At 41.9% G+C, this 18,302-nt stretch overlaps 1 protein-coding gene across 31 annotated transcripts in view; it reads left to right on the top strand.

Annotated features, from left to right (window-relative positions):
* Window positions 1-18,302, top strand: part of TNIK (TRAF2 and NCK interacting kinase) — a 383,771-nt gene that overhangs the window by 108,775 nt on the left and 256,694 nt on the right. The window lies entirely within an intron of this gene.

Genomic DNA, 18,302 nt, shown 5'->3' with positions numbered 1-18,302 from the left:
GCCTGTGACTTTTAGAATTCTGAGCTGTGCAAAATACATAGAGAGGTCTGATCATCTAATATTTTGCTGAAATGAGGCCATCAGTAATTCCTTTCTTGAGTATGATTTACACAGTTTTCAGTACTGAATGGCCATAATATGTCTCTGCCATAAAAACTGCTGCATTCGGAAAAAAGGAAAATGAAAACACACACAAACGCCACAGCACCACACCACCACCACCATCAGCACAAAACCTTTGTGTAGAAGCAAGACCTTCTTGTGGCTGTTTCATAGCCTGTAAAGAATATAAAGTATGCTTGTTTATTGAAAGAGAGTTTGCAGACAATCTCAAGGTCAAGCAATGCCCTTGGAGGGAGGTTACCAAAATGACACACTGAGGGTCATATGTTTAACTTCCCAGAACGTGAATTCAAAATGAAAATTTAAATTGCGCTGTAGTCATGCAAAGAGTCAAGATTCAGGCATTAAAGGAGAATTGTTTGGTTTGAGGGTTTTTTGGGGGTGATTTTTCAAGGGGAGAGGGTGTAGAGGATACGAGAAATAAAATAGTACTAATTCTAGGAAGAGACAGACTAAGAACCGAGTTGAGTAACTCGAGGGGAAGGAGGAAACACACTCAGTTTGAAATGTTGATTTCTGCTCCGACTAGACCTGTTGAAGCCTTGGTTTGTAAATTGGTTGAGGAGGTGTGTGTGAAAAAGGGGCTGCCCTTTTCATTTTACTGTAATAAATGAGTGAGGCATTTAAACTCATTTGTGCCTTTTGAGTAAACCACCGAACAGCTCTTAAGTAGCTGACTTGGTTGTGATGGTACACTGGGTCTGAGATAGCATCAAAAGAACCTTTGGAGAAAAAGACTAGGAATCCCACTTATGACACATAATTCTAGGAGCCCCTTGGAGGAGCAGAAAAAAATTAGATACAGTCTAAATAATCTCTGCAGGTTGACTCCAGAGACTCTGCAGAATAAAGCTTAAAAGAAACAAGGTTCCATTTCAAAAGGATGGATGCGGGTGCTGTGGCAGTCAGTAGTGGTGTGGCAGTCATTGGTACCATTCATCCCTCCACTGTGGGCACGTGGTGGTTCTCACATGTCTTCATCCCCTTGTGGGTGGGATGGGCCATGTGACTAGTTATGGCCAAGGAGTTGTGAGTGAAAGTGATGGGGTGGAGCACTGATGACTAGTACCAGTGTCTTTAGGCTTCTCTTTCCCTCAACAAGGTGACCAACAACCTCAGGGATGGTGGCTGCTCAGTGAGCCTTAGTATTTCGTTTTGTTTTTAATTAAATGAAGCTAATTTTTTATTTGGTTTTCACTAGTTTTTTGCTGATGTCCTTTTTCTGCTCCAGGGTCCCATCCAGGATACCATATTACATTTAGTTGCGTGTCTCAGACTTTTCCTGTTTTGATGCCCTGGACACTTTTGAGGAGTACTGGTCAGGTATTTGCTAGGATGCCCCTCCGTAGTCTGATGTTTTTCTCAAGGTGAGATTGGATTTTGGGGAGAAAGACCATAGAAGTAAAATATATATCACATCGTCTCGTGGGTACACACTGTCAACATGACTTGTCCCTGTTGCTGTTGACTGTGATCGCCTGAGGTCGCGTCTGTAGGTTCCTCCACTATGCGTTTCCTCCCTCCCTTTCCACACTGTCCTCTTTGGAAGGACGTTGCCATGCCCAGCCCACATTGGGGAGTTGAGGACAGAGTATCTGCATAAATTATTTGGAATTCTTCTGCACAGGGGAGTTGTCTTTTCTCCCTCATTTGTGTATTTATTCAATCATTTCAAATAAGATGGCAGATTCAGCTGTGCTTAGTTAACCTGAATGAACATACGGGATTATTTTTGCATTGGGCCGCTCTTCCAGGAGACTGTAAGTGCCATAAGGGTAAAGTCTTTGGGTTGTAGCTGTCACCAGTGCCTAGAACAATGCGTGGTCCCTAAATATATGAACTCAGTGAATGTTTATGGAATGCTCCCATTGATTTTCAGGCTTTTGTTTCCACGTAATACCTTAGGATATCTACTGCAGCTGCACAGACCTGTACTTTTTAAAAAGAATTGAGGTGGAATTTATATACAATGGAATGTACAATTCTTAAGTGTGCACTTTAGTGAGGCTTGACAGATTCACCTGGACTATACGAACTCGTTTTCTTTAAATTGCTGCTTTTTATCCGATTTACAACTACGTTAATAGTCATGAACTTGTGGTTTGGTAGTCTTTGTGATATATTTTTTAGTCAACATTAAAATCAGTGCATATAGTATCACCTAAAATGTTTACACCTAAGCTATTTTGAATAACATTTCAAAGAAGGGATCGCCTGCTGTCTTGTGAAACTTCAAGCTCTGATTATGGATGGGGAGCGTTTGAGTGGAGAGTGGGGTCGTGGCAGGCTTATGATGAGGGAAATCTGCTGGGACTCGTGAAATTGCCCCGGCATAGCCTGAGTTACGGATACGTGTCTGAGCCTATCCTCTCACTAACTCAACATTTTGATAAACTGGACTATTGAGATACCTCAGGTGCTCCCACCTGCCTCTTAAATAGCTTTCTTCATCCATCCTCTCCGAAATTTGTTCTGCCTTAGAGGAGGAGCGTAGCTTGCCTATGTCTGAATTCGTGGTTTGTTTTTTATTTTGAAAGACCAGGGGTCATTGTGCCACTGTGGTGAATGGGTTAGGGGAGGGGCTTTTTAACCAAAGAAGGCATTGTTGCCATTGGACGGCCTCGTTATTTTTCCATGATAACTTCAGAAGGAGCTGACTACTTTGGAGCTAGCTTGGTACACTCTGAAAATTAATTTGCTCAGTAGGCATCAGTGATACACCAGTTATGTGTAGGTTCTGTGTAGGCACTCCAGGAATATCCTTAGGGAACTGACAGCTTATTGGGAGAAATGAGTAAAGTCCACAAGCAAGTCTAATTAACAAGGCATGATGTCGGGGCATTCCAGACTCGAGCTGTGGGCTGTGCAATCAGGCTGTATCCTACTTCAATCTGTGAATCTGTTCAATAGCTTGAAATAAAATGGGAAGAAATTAAAATTCAAATTGTATCCATCTTGTTTATTTACTTAGGTTTACTGAGAAGTATAGGCTAGTAGTAATTCAGATCCTAATGGCTGAGAAGCTTGAGCCGAGTATTGTCAAGGCATGGTCACATCTGCCTTAGGATGTGTTTGTAACATGAAATTTACTGTTTTTTCATGTTATAAAACTAATATATGCTTGTGGTGGAAATTTATAAACATGCAGAAAAATGTTGATGAAAATCTTAATCATTCATAATTCCACTATTATTGCTGGCTTTTTTTTTGATGAGGAAGATTGGCCTTGAGCTAACATCTGTTGCCAGTCTTCCTCTTTTTGCTTGAGGAAGATTGACCCTGAGCTGACATCTGTGTTGTACATGGGTCACTGCTACCGCATGGCTTGATGAGCGATGTGTAGGTCTGCCCCCTGGGATCCGAACCCGTGAACCCTGGGCTGCCAAAGCAGAGCACACGAACTTAACCACTATGTCACTGGGCTGACCCGCGGTCTTTTCTCTTTTTAATGTTTTCCCTTAGTTAGGATCATACTATATGTAAAATCTTATAACTTTTTAAATATTATAAGCATTTTCTCACGTCATCAGAATTCTTTATAGTGTTTTGTTGGCAAAATTAAAGCCCATTGTGTGTATCTGCCATACTTAAACAGTTTTATTATTCATTCCAATTTCTTGCTGTCATATCTTTGAACATAAATCTCTAAGAATTTTGCATGATTTTTGTATATAATTATCTAAAAATATTTCTTGATATAACCAGGCAAAGACCAATTACTACTTCCAAATAAGGCAGCAGAGAGGGGCTGGAAATTGGCCCATGAGCTGATGTATCCTGACCAACGCACCTTGCAGGGGCTGCCAGGAGGCCTACTCTGGTGGCCGAGGCACACAGTCTGAAAATTATAGCAACAGGCATGATTCTGGTAGTCACTTGGCATCAGGGAACCCAGGGAGCTTGTATAGAACCCCAAGAAATCTTAGATGGTCTCAAGACCGGGAAAGAGGGGGTAAGTATCAGGAAGTTAGCAGAAAGTAGCGTGGCCATCAGTCAGCCTGCGATTCAGCTGAAGGACCCTCAGTCTCTTCAACCCACAAACATTATTCAGGGCCTGCTGTGTACCAGGCACTGTGCTAGGAGCTTGGGATGCCCCAGTGAACAGACACCAGTATCTGCCCTCATGGCGCTTACATTCTAGTGAGGAAAATCTTCCTTGGATGGGAACTGACAAAAGCAAGGTGGAGCTCTGGTTTTAGAGGAACTGGCATATTGAGTGTGTTCCAAGACGGACTCGGGTACGAGGAAGGAACAGAGCTGCTATCAAAATGCACAAGGCCAGAGCCAAACTCACAGCAAGGGTGACTTGTCGTTGAGTCATCTCCATGAGGCCTGGAAGTGCACCTTTCTGGTCTAGAGTCACATATTGGTCCAAGCAATGAGTACCTGGATGCTGATATCTGGTTGTGGGAGATGGGAGTTAACTTACTGCCAGAGCCAAAATGGAGAATTCAAGAATGTATTACAGCATCTAGCTTCCTGCTTAGCATGTATATAGTCTACATATAGTATAGTTTTCAGTAAAGTTTTGTTGAGTGAATGCATGAATTTGGGAGAAAAGATGAGCATTATGGGGGAGGCATGGGATAAAGAAACTAAGATGAATAGATTCAGCATAGTCACTATGAGCTTGGGCTCTGGAGACAGGCAATCCTAGATTCAAATCTTAGCTCTTCCATTCTCAAGGTCTTTGAGATCTTGGAGAGATTATGCAGAACCTCAGTTTCCCCATGTGTAAATTGGGCTAATAATAGCACCAACCAGACTTAAGCGTTGCAAGGCAATTAGTAAGTATTTAATTAATATTAGTTAATAAAAACAACAATAATATTTTTAATAAATGGTTTGGGGGAGTGTTATTAACATATTACACATTCTGAGGTGCGGTCCAACTTTATTTTTTATCACCATCATGACCTTAGAAAATTGAGAAAAGTTATCACTTTCATAGAGAAGATGAACTATGATGTAATTTTATACACACACACCTATACACGTCACCTGTTGTTCTGACTGAAATGAAGGCTTCTCATGGCTTAGAGATGAGGCAAGGAAGTATAGGATCAGCATATATAATATTATTAAAACATTAATTATCGGTTGATTGAACATAAGAGACTTGGAGAGGGAGCCGCATAATGAAGATGTCTTTCTTCAGTCACATTACGATAATAATTACAAAATTATTAGAAAAATGGGTCCCTATAGGAGAATCTGATAAAATTGGAAACTCGGAGGTCCATGGTTGAAGGGGCAGATTGAGCTGCCAAATGGCTTTATCATTTGCTGTTGGTGGGGACAGCTTCTCTCCCTTCTGCTCATATGCTCTGTATGGTAGAAGAGGAAGAAAGACCCAGAGCCAGGGTTCACTGTCAAGGTCTTCTTTTGTTTTGCTTCCCTTCATTGAAATTTCGAAGTTCTCCATCTGGAAAGACTCTGGGAATCTTTTTGTCTTCAGAAGGTATATTTCTTGCACAGTCAATCTTGAGAAAATATTTCCAGAAGTGAATCAAATGGCCAGGCACTTCCTTTGAACAGGTGATCTTCTACCTTCTTTGACTATCAAGGAGCTTGGGACTAGGTAAAAATTCTGTTAGGAAAGATGCTATCACAGAAGATGCAGTAAGGGGATGAGAAGTATATGTAATTGATATCTGTTTTTATAGGTAAGGAACATTTAAGTGGGAATAAGGGAGCTGAAGTTCCGCTGAAAGTCTTGCCAACTCAAACTCAAGATTGAAATATGGCACTGTAGCTGTCTCTGCCCCGATAGGATGCCCAGGTTTAAACTGGTTTCCCACAGTGTCCAGTGCTGTTTGTCTTCATTCATCCTTTAGACTCCACGTCCCACCCCTGTCATTGCTTCTCTGGGGTCTCTTGCATCCGTCCTCCCTGTTTCTGTTCTCCTCTTTCCTAGGACTTCCTCTGTCTAGGCCGCATGGTGTATCGCTTCATTCTCACTGTGCAGCTCTTGTCCTTCTCTTGGTCTAGTTAGAGGGATATTTGTGTCTTGGCTGTTGTTTCTCTTTACAGGAACTTTCTGCGTTGGCGTGAGACTGTCATGGCCTCCTGATAAGTCAGGATCCCCATTGAGCTGTGGTAATACTGGTCGCCTGTGGTCATGTTACTCTTTATGCAGCACTTTCACATTCTCTTTCCTGTTTGATTGGCACAAGGTGCTCTGAGGTGGACAGTATGTACTTTATCATTCTCATTTTCTAGACAAGGAAACTGGCCTAGAGCAGTGAGGCTGCAGTGCGGGAAGGGGTGGAGCTGCGCTAGAATCCAGAGGCTCTCGCAGGTGGGGACAGTGCCCACGTGTCCCCTCCCTACCAGTGTTTCAGTGAGCAGGAGGCCTCCACCAAAGGGGGTTGTGCTGTTAAATGAACAGAAAGGAAAGCTGGGAACTTATTTTAGGACACTGCACTGGAGGAGGAACTCTATTCCTGCCTGGTTTGCTGGCCTCACATATGATAATATTTATTTGGTATCATTTATGGATGTAGAACTAGAAAAATTAGCATCAGAGTTGATTGGTAAGTCCCCTCAAAACTTTCCGTATGTCTGGAAATGCTCATAGAGATTCTTTTCACAGATCCTGAGGACATTTGTTAACTGACTTTCCCTGTCTCTAAAGCAGAGCCTGGACCTGGAAATAAGCCATAATGTGGATCATCAGGTCCCTTGGAGGAGACTGTGGGCTTGATTCTTAGACTTTCAGGCCTGTACTCAGAGCCATTTATGCTTATTTTTTAAATAATCACAGAGTTTTGTAGCTGGTTACACAGCAGATGACAATGGCTGGTGGGGTGAGTGATTTTGGGTGAGCACAGGGAGCAAGTAGTAGCCCCTGAGAGAGAGGAAGGAGATAGAAAAACACAGTCAACTGATATGGGCCACATGCCCAGTCATCTCTGCAAGAAAAAGATTAAGAACTCTATGGAGTCAAAGAAATGTGTAATTCATTTTAGAAATGTTCCATGAAAAATGGAGAAAAACGAAAACCTGTTTTGACAGTTTCAAATATTAGTCAAAATGGATTGGAGAAATCGAAATGAATAATGTAGTTATTTCCATTAAAAGATATTTGGTCACCAGAGAAGCTATATGTGGCCAGGAAGCACATGTAAAGATACTCAATATCCATCATCAGGCAAATGCAAATTAAAATCACAGTGAAATACACTCTGCACTGTGAGTATGTCTAAAATTAAAATACTCACAATATCAAGTGTTGATGAGGATATGAAGCAACTGGAACTCTCGTGCATTGATGATCGGAATGTAAAATGATACAACCACTTTGACAAAAACTTTGGCAGTTTCTTGTGAAGTTTTTCATACACTTACCATATGACTAGGCAAGTCCACTTGTAGGTATTTACTCAGGAGAAATAAAACACATGCCAACAGAAAGATCTATATGTGAATGTTCATAGCCGTTTTAGTCACAATGGCCCAAAGCTAGAAATACCTGTTTCTGTTGCAAATACAGTCCAAATACCTATCATTTGGAGAATGGGAAACAATTTGTGGTACATCTATACAACGAAATACTACTCAGCAATGAAAATGAATGAACTACTGATACTAGAACAACATGGATGAGTCTCAAAATCATTATGCTCGGTTTCTGAAAGAAGTGTGATTCCACTGATGCGATGTTCTAGAAAAGGCAAAACTATAAGGGTGGAGTACAGATCAATCACTAGGGTTATGAGGATGGTATTTGACTACAAAGGCTATGAAGGAACTTTTGGGGGCTGATTGTGGAGGTGGTTACATAGCTATATACATTTGTCAGAACACATCAAACTGTACATGTTAAAAGTGTGAATTTTATTATATATAAATTTGACCTCAATTTTAAAAAACCCCAAAGTTGGAAATTGCATTACTAAATTAATAAATAATCAACACCTTTGCTTTAATGGTCTAGTTTTTCAACGAAAATTTTTTCCAGTTTTTTTGAGATATAATTGATACATAACATTGTATTAGTTTTAGGTGCACAACATGATGATTTGATATATGTGTATATTGTGAAATGATTCCCACAATAAGTTTAGTTAACATCCATCACCTCACATAGTTATAGTTTTTTATCTTGTGATAAGAACTTTTAAGATCTCTCTTAGCAACTTGCACCTGTACAATACGGTATTGTTAACTAGAGTCAACTGTAGTCACCATGCTGTACTTACCTCACCAAAACTTTTTCATCTTATAACTGGAAGATTGTACCTCCTGACCCCCTTCATCCATTTCCTCCACCCACTTCCCCCACCTCTGGCAACCACCAATCTGTTCTCTGTACCCATGAATTCATTTTTTTTTAAGAACAAAATTTTATTGCATGTCATTAGCATGCCAGGTACTGTGCTTTCCTTGGGGATAGAAATCTGAATAAAATGTGACCCTGCTCTCATCACCCTTCGTTCCAGACCCTTTTGCATTCGAAAGATTCTCTAGCATTAGCCAAGCTCTTAGACGGTTGCTAGGGACTGGCTTGTAGGAGGAGAACATTTTTGAGGAGGACATGTTGTCAATCATCTCTATCTCTAAAAAGACTCTGAAAGTCACCTCGAATAATAATGATCTGTCCTGAGCAATAGTAGAATAATAGCTTCTGTCATCAAAGGGATTGTGATACTTTATGGTAAGAAACAGCTTATAAAGATCAACAATTCAGGACTCAGGTTTTTAAATTTAATACAAGCTATCCTCCCTTCATACTTTGCTTCTCCCTAAGGAAATTGCTGGCGTGTTTGAGGCCCCAAAGCTTGCTGTAGTCCCTGGAAACAATATGGTGCTGTCAGACTTGGTGTGTAAACAGCAGCACCTGCTCAGACTTCACGAGTCTCTCTCCCTCCCTTTTTTTGGCACAGCCTTAAGGTAGTTAATCTTTAAAAGAAAGAAGAAGAAATGGACCGGAAGGTAGCTTGATTCTAGACTATTTTTAGAAGGCTCTCCCACACTGCACTTGAGTGTCATACTTTTGCAATCCCTGCAAGGCAAGGCCATTTCTGGATGCTTTAGTGTGACCATGAGTCAACCCTATGGCCTGAAAAATCTCTAGTGCCCACAGGTCCTACTAGAAATGAGCTGCCTTCTGTGCCATCCTCTCTTCTCCATCATTCTACTTCGTCTCCCCATGCATCTTTTCAGCATTCTATTCCACTCACTCTGTTGCCTCAAGGAGGGGTCTTTCGATTCCTACAGTCCTACCTTGGAGGGGTGTTTGTGTGTGTGTAGGAGGGGAGAGAGAGAGAGAGAGAAACTAAAACAGCAAACAGGAAACAGGCTGCTTGGGTAATCTTTCTAAAAGTCATCATCCTTCCAGTTCTTCAGACTCTTCCCATTTCTGAAATCCAAGCCCTGTCTTGGAGTGCTCGGTCCTCGTGTTCAGCCCCTGCCCTACTCCCCCACTAACACCTGGTGCATTAGTTATGCCGAATTGCTAGTGTTTCCTTGGAAGCACCGTGACAGTTTCTCCATGCTTCTGTTTCTGTGCGTGGAGGGCCTTCTGTCTGAAATGCCGCTCTTCTTCTTGTCTTCTGAGTGAATTTGCCCTTAGTCTTTAGGTGGAACTGAAGCCTCTGCTTTTCTTCCCTGAACTCTTCGCTCTCTTTCCTGTGGAGGTAGTCAGTCACGCTCGCTTCCCTGAGCTCCATTCATATCTCTGATGGAGGATTTATTAGACTAAGTGCTAATGGTGTGTTTTTGTCCCCATACTTTGTTTTTCTTGAAGTTGTCCTGTTTTGCTTTGTATCCCTGCCCCTAGCACATTATAGGTGCTCAGTTAATGCTTATTTAAGACATCAGTGAATAAACAATGATAAAAGAAATGAACTCGTTTGATACCAGAAGTTACAGGAAGGAGCTATAATAACTTGTACCCAGGGGCACACATGGCAGTTGATATTCTATTTTCCCAGCTGCAGCTGTCCAGACAGGGACATGTTAGCCTGAGTGCAGAGGACATAAAAGCATTATTATTAGCTAGCTTCACATTCGCCTCACATTTGCTAGCCTGTGCTGCGCGCCAGGACCCGTGAAGGACATTTTCACATTCATGATCTTGTTTACACACCTCCCTGCGACCTTGTGGAGGATGCCTTGTTATCTCCATTTTACAGCTGAGGAAACTGGGACTTAGAGGGACTAAGTGACAAGGCCAAGGCCAAACGAGAGATAAATGCTGAGTCCAGACCAGAGGTGGTGGATCCAGTAGGATCCGCTTCCTTGACAGCGTCCTTATTTACGTCTTCTTTTTTTGTTGCTTTTTGGTTTGGAACTTCTGATGGACCTTGCAGAGTCCTCTCTAGCTTGGGGTGGGGATTGTTTTGGGGAGGAGGCACCGATGCTTGAGCGGTGATGGTTATGATGGTGGTGATGGTGCTGGGGAAAAAACTAGAGGCTAGCTCTGGAAGACTTTCTCTGGGGCTCTAGGAAGAGGGCTCTGGGTTGTCCAGCTCAGCTGGCCAGGGAAAGAAGGGAGGTGCTGGTTACGAGACAGACCTACCGCCCCGGAGTGAAACCACCTTTGGCAGGGGGAGCTCCGCGTGCTGTATTTCAGGTAATTGAGCATGAGCGGAAGAGGCAGGGGCACTACTTGGGGCCTTCCTTGAACCTCCTCAGTCTAGGGAATTGGGGAAATCTTTGAAAGCACTACCCTAGGGTGGTACTTGGCAGGCGGGTAATTCTCACGAGTGAAACCAGTCCATCCGCTCAGCTCAAAGACGGCAGCCACTATTCGTTTCCCGCCAATTGTTACCATGGGAGTTTTGGCTCAGTGTTGCCAGGTCTAATGATTTTTGAGAGGAGAAGCCAGATTTTCCAAATGATTAAATTTGAATTTAAAAGTAAAAAGAGACACATGCATGCCCCTCTCCATACTGTTCTCGTCAAATAAAATACCTTCAGGAATGTCACTGTGCTACTGGCATTTTGGGCAGAAAGATTTCTCTTTCTATGGGACTCAGCTTCATATCACAGATTTCTGGTACCACACCTGCTCCCGTCCAATATTGCTTTCCTGTCACTCTGTCAAAGAAAAATGCCCTCAAATTTGCAAATAACTTCTAGGGAAACAATATTCCTACCCTGAGCTGAGGATTTTCCACTATCATTATAGACAGAGTCCAAGTATGTCTGCCTGTGTTTCTTTTGCTGAGAATAATCTGGGGCCAACTATGACACTTCATACGCTTGGTAAAATCTTTCTTTGTCTCAGCCATCTTTCCCCTTCCTCTGATTTCACTGGGTTTTGCTTGAGTAAATGCACCTGGCTTTCAGTTATAGCTGAGTCAGGAAGTGGCTGGCTGGCAGAAGGCTTACCTGGAGACATTTGTGCCTCTCACACCTTTCTTTGGCTCAGAAGCCCTGACTCACAGCAGATATTCAGTCCGGAGTCTCTTCCCAGGAAGAGCCATAGTGTGCTCAACTGGCAGCGTTCCGGCCATTGTGGAAGGTTGTCATATGTGGCAGCACTTGGAGCCAAGGTTGGTGATGCATGCTCTTCAAGAGTAAGTTAATTTTCTGGAAAGCAGTTTGGCCATGTCTAAAAATGTACATCCATCTCTGAAGAAATGATCAGAAATATGTGCAATTGTATGGTTTGTAAAGCTAATTCCAATAGCTAAAAATAGTAAACAAGTTAAATGTTTCACAGTAGGAGAATGATTAAACAAATTTTGGGTTTAGCCGTATGATATAATGATAACCAGCCCTTTAAACAATGTTTATGAAGAATTTGTAATGATTGGGAAATGCCATATTAATCCAAAGATAACAGGATGTAAAACTACATATTTATACCAAGTCATATATAGTTATATGTGTACTTATTTTTTTATATTTTGTGAGGAAGATTGGCCCTGAGCTAACATCTGTTGCCAGTCTTCCTCTTTTTTGCTTGAGGGAGATTCTTTTTTTTTTGAAGATTGGCACCTGAGCTAACAACTGTTGCCAATCTGCTTTTTTTTTTTTCTGCTTTTTCTCCCCAAATCCCCCCAGTATATAGATGTATATTTTAACTGTGGGTCCTTCTAGTTGTGGTATGTCGGCCGCCGCCTCAGTATGGCCTAATGAGCAGTGGCATGTCCATGCCCAGGATCTGAACCAGCAAAACCCTGGACCGCTGAAGTGGAGTGTGCGAACTTAACCACTCGGCCACGGGGCTGGCCCTGGAAGATTCTTGCTGAGCTGACGTCTGTGCCAATCTTCCTCTATTTTATGTGGGATGCCACCACAGCATGGCTTGACAGGCAGGCTAGGTCGGTGCGCCAGGATCTGAACCTGTGAACCCCAGGCCTCTGAAGTGGAGTGCATGAACTTAACTACTACACCACTGAGCCGGCCTCCTATGTATATTTATGTTTATAGGTGTTTTTCTTTTTTACGATTTTCTGTGTCCCAAATATTCTACAGTAAAAAAATGAGTGTTACTTGTTTTAAAAATAAACTTTTCATTTTAGAATAACTTTTCTTTTTTCAAAGAAAAGTTGTAAAGACAGTACAGAGTTCCAATAGACCTTGCCCAGTTTTCCCTATACTTGTATTACTTTTTAAAATTAGAATAAAATAAAAGTTATTTTTACAATGATGAAAAACAGCTTTCTCTGGCTTACATTATCACAAGATAGCTTTTCGTAATTATTTAGGCTTATTTTAAAGGAAGTTTATAATGAAAAATTTTCTGTTCTTCATCAAGAGGCATGTGTGACTTGGACCATCATTTACTTACTTACTTATAATGCTACATTTAAGTGACATCCAGGCACTCCACGCATACTGGATGGCACATTAGAACATTGGGAAACCCTTTTAAACTTTGCTATTTGTCCTAAAAAGATTTAATTGAATCTGTTGTTTATCATTGACTTACTTTTGGATTTGATTCCAAAACAGACATATTTAAGATGAAAGAAGTTATTCATCCTGCCTCTTTGAGCTAGATATTTATGATTTCTTCTCAAACTTCTTAACCTTATAAAAGTCAGTTTTATATGAGTGTGTACTGGATATGAGTTTAAGATGCAGTCATCTGAAATTGAATTTACCAAGTAGGTCCTATTTTAACACTTTGTTTTCACTGATCAACTCACCAAAGCTGAAAGCTAAAAATAATGAATGCTGTCATTTTAGCAAGTCAGGCCGTCACAGAAAACACTAAGAAATGACAGTAGATGGTATTTAGGAGGTTTTCTTTGCCATGTTGTTCCCGAATGGAGGCTCTTGAGGAAAGGGCCAGGAGGTGGCCATGGATCTGGGGCAGAAGGGTGGCCCGTTTTTGAATTTGTAGTGTTAGGCACTGTCTTGGCCCCATCTTCACTTAGAAAGAAGAGGAGCTGGCTCACCGGAGGGTTTGGGAACTAGTTAACAACCCCCAGTGCTTTTCTCCCAATCAGGGATTCAAACAGGTGCTACAGTTTCAGAGGATCACCAAATCTTGTTTTCGTGGCACAGTTCCAAAGGCTTATATTGTTCAATTTGAAAATTGAGTCGCAATTGGCACCTGTGTAGCTCCAGTTTTTCTGTTTTTATGGGAGGACCATCTATGTCTTTTGTCCCTATGCTTTGAAATGAGGCCAAACAGATCCGTCCCATCCCTTCACTCGCCATTTATTCTTCTTTGGGTAGGAGCCCTGTGGGTGTTTTAATTCAAGGGTCTGTGAGGGTAAGAAGAGTGTGTTGTGATGAATAAGTTTGTTGTCAACGGAATGGGGATGGTAGGTCTGAGGATGGAGCAATGGTTCTCATTTGGGTGTGGTTTGGGGAATATAGTGGGAATATAAGGATCATATATCAGATTCTCCCAGGAAGGATTTGTCCCTGATAACTCCCCATTTGCCTAGTTAAAAATACCCCAATTATAAAATGTTCCCATCCCTCCTCCAGTTTATAAGACAGAATCCCTGGGGTGTCACAAACAAAACCCCCAACACCAAAGCCCCACTCTTGGTTGTTCGCCTGCTGCTGCCTTCTGAGTCAACATTCTTAACCAAGGGAAAATCTACACACGCTCTCTCTAAATGGCCAGCCGGAGAGGGAGAAGAAAAGACAATTAAGAGACAATTTGGTGGGCTATCATTAATCCTTGTTTAGCCCTGTGGGAAAATAAGCCTTCCTTCTTCCATCTTTGTTAGCGGGTAGATTAAATTGGTTAAAGAAAGCTGTAGTCCGTGAATGAAAAGACACTGGCACTTTACAAAGATACTCCAAAGCAGCTGAAAATATATTTTCCTTCAGCTGTTTTGCTCTCTAAGATTCAGTGGCACTTAAGTGATTTGAGGTCAGTAGCTAGTAAGCACATTTGTGTCCCAAATGAAAAACCAGCACAGCCAGGCCTCCTCCACAGCACGTCAACCTAGGTGTAGCTACTGGTACTTCCTAAGAAAGAAGATCATTCGGAATTCTGTTTTTGCAAACCTTCAAATGCTAAGATCTGAATCATCTATTTCGGGCATTTAGAGCTGCCTAATGGAAGTTGCATAATTGAATGGAATTAAAAACCATCTTCTTTCAGGTCCCGCCCACCCCTATCCCCTTCCCCATCCGCAACAACCTTTGACACGACACGGCAGAGATTTTTGAAAGTCACGCTGTAAGATGAATGCCAGGGGTCTTTCAAAGGATACTTGTAACTGAAAATTTGTTTTCTTATCCCTCAAGGCTGAAAGCCGTAAGGAAAAGCAGATGCTTTTAGTGAACCGTCTTTGCAGAATCAGCTGTTTGTAACTGGTCGTTCGTGTGAGTCAAAAATAGCTGAAAGTAGGTCATATTATAAAAATGAATTAGGCTTCACTTCATATTTTAGTGACTTTACTAGACGTTTTTTCATTCACGGGGCTGATCGTTAGCTAATGACTGGCCTAAATCAAAAGGCATTGATTCTCTGATTTTCTTTATTTTGCCATCCACGACTTCAGGAAATCAGTGGGGCTCACTATGTGCTAGGGGTTTTTGCTTTTTCGTTTCTCACCCTCACAACAACCCTGAAAGTTGGAATTTTGATCCTCATTTTATGTATGAGGGAACTGAGGCAAATAGAGTTCAAGGTGAATGGCACAGGAACACACAGCTTATTAGCAAAAGATCTGAAATTTGGACACATTTTTCTCTTTGGATTTTCTCCTACGTTCTCTTTATTTAAAAAGTTCTTATATTTGAAATATACTAGTGAGAAATAATTAAACCGAAGTAAAATTCCCAGTGTTAGTGCCTCATGAGACAAAGAAAAATTATTTACCGTAATATTAAATAATTTTTGAAAATGACAATAACATGTTTATTGGAATCGAGCACTTCATATTGACCAGGCATTATTCAACTCTCGCAATGATCCAGAGAGATGAGTTCCACTTTTTTGCCGTTTTATTGATGAGTCTTAAAAAAGTTTAAGCGCTTATCCAAGGCCACAATGCCAGAAAATGGCAGAGGAGGGATTCAAAGCCCTGGCCAACTGGCTTCGTAGTCCAAATGCTTCATCTCGTGATCGCAACTTTTTAGCATAAAAGGGCAATGCCCTGTAAGTGACCAATATAAATGGAAATGAAATGAAGTATTAGTCTTTTGAATTCATGTTCTTGTAATATTTTATTATAGAAAAATAATATTTTTGGTTTAAGTATCAATAATTTCATGGGCAAATAATTATGGAATGTTTTTCTTCTAATCCCTCTTATTGTGAACACAGTTTTCAAGTGTACTTGGGGGTTACTCTTTCTCCCTCTGAGAAACTGTTTGGTTGAGGATGAGGTCAGGCTCTTACAGGGTGGGGAACGAGGTTCCTTGCAGGGGCTCCGACTGTGGCTCGGGAGCAGGTTAGGAATCCTGGTGGGACACTGAACACAAACTGAGAGTTCTCTGCCGTTTTGCTGACAGCCAGTCCTGTTCTGAGACAGCAGGAGAAGGGGACACTCTTAATCTTTCCTCCCGAGCAGGGCGTGCTTTCCCATGTCACGTGACTGTGACTAGGGGCTGGGATGCGGCTGCTCCAGGATCTTGTGGACTGGCCACCATACCACGTCATTACATCTCTTTGAGGGGAAGCAGGCCCTGAGTCACATGTTTTTAGAACACAGCCCACCTGCAAGCTCCAGGCTTCCTGTATATATGATATTTAAAAATATACATTGGCAAACAGAAAACAAAGTATTCAGTTCAAATATATTTTTCTGGACATGAGAAATTAAACATTTTGGGGGCAGCTCTTTTGGAGTATCAAGTCATTTGGCAAATTTTCCTACAGTGAAGCAAAAACATAGACAGTATGAAATGAAAACTGTTCAATCTTGTAAGAAAACCCTCTCTTATATGTATAGCCAAGATATCAGGGCCCAGTCCATACTTATTGTTTAGTTAAAGCCCCCCCCCAATACTCAGATTATTTAAATTCGCTAATCTCTGAGAGGATAAGGTTGGTCATCTACTCATTCCGAACATTTATTAAGCACCCCTTTCTGTGCTGGGTTCTAAGCCCTAGGAATACATGGAACTCAGGTGAGTGAGAGAAATAGATGAAACACAAATAAACAAGTAATATTTAACATGCCAGGTGGTGAAACTGCTGTAGAGAAAAACAGAATAGAGTGTAAGGAGTGTGTATGTATGTGGGTGTAGGTGTGTTTGTGTGTGTAATGAGTGAGGGGTTCTTGCAAAGGCCCTGAGGTAGAGTAGTGGTATTGTATTTGAGGATCAACCAGGAAGTGTCAGTCTCTGACAACTCAGATGGGGCTCTTCTGTTCTGACCAAGAGAGGACCCTCAGGCTGGCCTTCCTCGGTGACTTCCTGTGACAGCCCAAGTTCCCCCTGTAACAAGCTCCATCCTCAAGGGACATAGAAACTCCTTTAAAGGAGGTAGGGAGAAGTGGGCAGAAGCTACACCCAAGGTGGAGAGCGTGGGGGGCTGATCTCGTTTTCGTATTTAAATACTTCCCTCAGAAGCAATAAAACTCAAATTGTTTTAATTGAGTATTTAAATCCTTCTCACTGGAAGGTATTTCAGGCATTCGGCTTTACGCCAATTATTGCATCATCTTAAAAGAGAAGCTTTTAAATTAATTAAACCCATTATACTTGAATGTTTGATTCCTGCCAATGCATAATTTAAAATCCGCACTTCAAGATAATTTGGTAAAGATTTGTAAACCTACCATAATGTCCTACACTATGCACCTGGAGAAGCATTACCCAGTCACTGGATAGGGGCAAACTGGATCTTTGAAAGGGACTTTCAGTGTAGCCCCAGGCAGATAAATCTGCAGTCTGAGTCTAGGAGTGGCTTGGCCTCAGTTCTGATTCACTGGGTCTGGAGAGGGCTCAGGATTTTTTTTTTTTCCCAAACAAGTGATTTTCTTAATGAGCCAAGTTGGAGAGGCCCTGGTCTGAGGTAAAGACAGTATAGGTTCTACGTAATGCAGAAGAGTGGAGGGAGGATTCAGTCTGGTCTGGCTCAGATGATGACGGGGCAATCAGTACACCTTCTTTTATATAGCTGTATTAGTTAGGGAAGGCCAGGCTATGCTGCTGTAACACATAACACCAAACTTCACTGGCTTAATGCTCTCAAGTCTGTTTCTTACTCTTGTAAAGCCCAGGGCCAGAATTCTGGATGGGTGGCCCTTGTCCAAGTGGCACATACTGGTGACTTTCATCCAATCACACTGTGTCTCATAGGGCCTCCTCAGAGACTCCTGCAGAGTCTGCTGGAGGGAGAGTGTCCATCTTTGTGGGTTGTTTTAGGGGCCAGGCCTGGAACTGTCCAGTCTTTCTACCCATATTCTAATAGGCTGATAGAACTGGTCGCTTAAGACGTGCTTTACTCCTTTTAGATGCAAGGGCCCAGAAAGGTAGTTTATCTGCTCAGGACTCAAGAGAAATTGTTGGCGAACACACACGTAGCATTGCGTCTGCAATCGCAATCTGTAGTTCTCTCCTGGATGCAATTTTCTGCAGGTTCCCTGTGTTTTTCCACACAGGTCTGCTGGGTACTTCAATCCATGCTCGGGATTCCTGATCTCTCTGCCCTCACCCTAGTTCAGTGCAGCATGAGGAAGAACCCAGCCTGCTTAAACCAAATCACACTGAGGTATAATTGCATAATACCCCCTGGGATGCTGCCCCCCACCAAGCAGAAAACATTTGTGTCTTAAAGTAGGAGTGTCATCCCAGGC

Source organism: Equus przewalskii, chromosome 18 (assembly GCF_037783145.1).
Source record: "Equus przewalskii isolate Varuska chromosome 18, EquPr2, whole genome shotgun sequence".
Classification (NCBI taxonomy): Eukaryota; Metazoa; Chordata; class Mammalia; order Perissodactyla; family Equidae; genus Equus; species Equus przewalskii.
This window is presented reverse-complemented; position numbering and strand designations above follow the sequence as displayed.